Source organism: Belonocnema kinseyi, chromosome 10 (assembly GCF_010883055.1).
Source record: "Belonocnema kinseyi isolate 2016_QV_RU_SX_M_011 chromosome 10, B_treatae_v1, whole genome shotgun sequence".
Lineage (NCBI taxonomy): Eukaryota > Metazoa > Arthropoda > Insecta > Hymenoptera > Cynipidae > Belonocnema > Belonocnema kinseyi.
The window spans coordinates 111,875,186-111,877,328 of NC_046666.1; positions in this window are offsets into that span (position 1 = coordinate 111,875,186).

Genomic DNA, 2,143 nt, shown 5'->3' on the forward strand with positions numbered 1-2,143 from the left:
CAAGGAAGAATTATCTAAAGCACTTTCATTGATCAGAAAAGAGTCCGATGGCGAATCTGGGACGCAGTTTCGTAAGGAAGATGATGACGAAAATAAATTGCAAAGAATCTTAGCCATGTACGTGGATTTAGGCATGCCGAAGAGGAAATACGAAAAGCTAACAAAGTACAATGAAGAAATAACTGGCAATGATTCATATAAGCCATATTTAAAGATCTCCGAAGCGAAAAAAGCTTGTTATCCAGGAAACGGTGAGCATATAGAGACATCTAATTTAGGAGCAAGTGTCCATTTCATAAGTTTACTGGGTCATACAGTTAAGCGAATCTTGTGGCAAATGGAAAAAGATGACCTTGCTAATCTTTTTGGTAAAAAACTAGTGCTCTTTGGAAAGTGGGGTATGGACGGTGCTTCTGTGCATCAGATGACACGGAAAAAGTGGTCAAAGAAGAGTAATGATGTGGATGCAAACGATGAATCTTATAACAGTGATTCTGAGAGTGAAGAAAACATCAGCTATCACAAGAGCCTTTTCACAGATAAATCTTTTGGATTTCCTTCGTCCCTCTTCAATTAAAAGCAGATGATGATATTATTTGGACGAACAAAACACCTTAATCTGTCAATTTCTGTAGGACAATTAAATTTAATTTCCTTAAAGAAACTGATTCTCTTATAAAGAAAGAGTACAACTATCACATAAAGCTGCTGGAAAAAGTTCGTACCTATTTCCATTGGTGTCAGTGGAATGAGTTTTGATATCAGCTTTGACTTGAAGTGTACGACGATTGATGAAAAGGTATGTAATATTTTAACTGCACAGAAAGCATCTTCATGCTGCAATATTTGTGGAGTTGGATCAAAACATGTTAACAACTTACCATATGTAGCTAAAATTCCATGCAATGCGGCACATTATACATTTGGTCTCTCGACGTTGCATGCCTGGATTCGTGTTCTGGAACATTTGTTACATGTTTCCTACAATATGGATTTTAAAAAGTTTTCCGCAAGAAAAAAGGAAGAATATGAAATGAAAAAATCAAGAAAGGAACGTATTCAGATACAATTAATATCCAAACTGGGTTTAACAGTTGATGTGGTGAAGCAGGGTTATGGAACAACAAATACCGGAAATGTTGCATCTTCCTTTTTGGGAAAAGCTAAATCGTTTGCTAAAATAACATAAGCTGCTTATTCACGGAAGTGATACAATTCAATGTTTTGAGCTACCATTTGGTTGGTATTCAGGAGAGTCGCAAGAGGGAAAAAATAAGATCTTTAGAAAAGTTAGAGCTAATAACAGCAGACTGTCTGACAGACAAATGACGGACCTAGATGTTCTTCATCTTCTGCTTCATTCTGACCCTTTGATAAGCAGTTACAGAAAAGTAGAATCCAGAAAGATGAAACCTTTGACAGAAATGGCTGAAAGCATGACAATATCCAAGCAGTGAGCTTGATTCTTACTTACTGAATCATAAATTTCTACCTAATAACGGCCCTTTTCAGGACCACATGAGTCAAAAATGGCTGAAAGTATCACAATCTTCAAAGATTGAGCTCGATTCTTACTTACTGAAGACGAATGCCTACCTGAAAATGGCCCTTTTCAGGTCCAAATAAGTTAAAAATGGCTGAGAGTATCACAATCTCCAATAAGTGAGCTCGATTTTCACTCACTGAAGCACGAATGTCTATAAACAATATGACAGCAAGGATTCTTGTGCAAGACATTTCAAATTGATTCCGCAAAAAAAGTCAAACCTATACATGAAAAACTGGTCAAAATGTGCAATTGTTTATAAAAAATGTTTAAATAATTATTAGTTTTTGTAACTATTAAAAATATAATAGCAAAGAGTCTTTTGCAAGATATTTCGAATTGATTCCACAGAAAAAATGAAGCCTATACATGAAAAAATGGTCAAAATGGGCATTTGTTTATGAAAATTGTTTGAATAATTGGCAATAATTATCTATTGTTAACTTATTGTAAGCGCACATCATTATCTGTGATACTTTATACAAAAGCTATGGGTTAAAATTAGCTAATCATTGCGAATCACGAAAAAATGACTTTTGTGAATTAATATGTTTATAACATTATCAACAATTTTTGTAGTTACTCTAACACACTGGA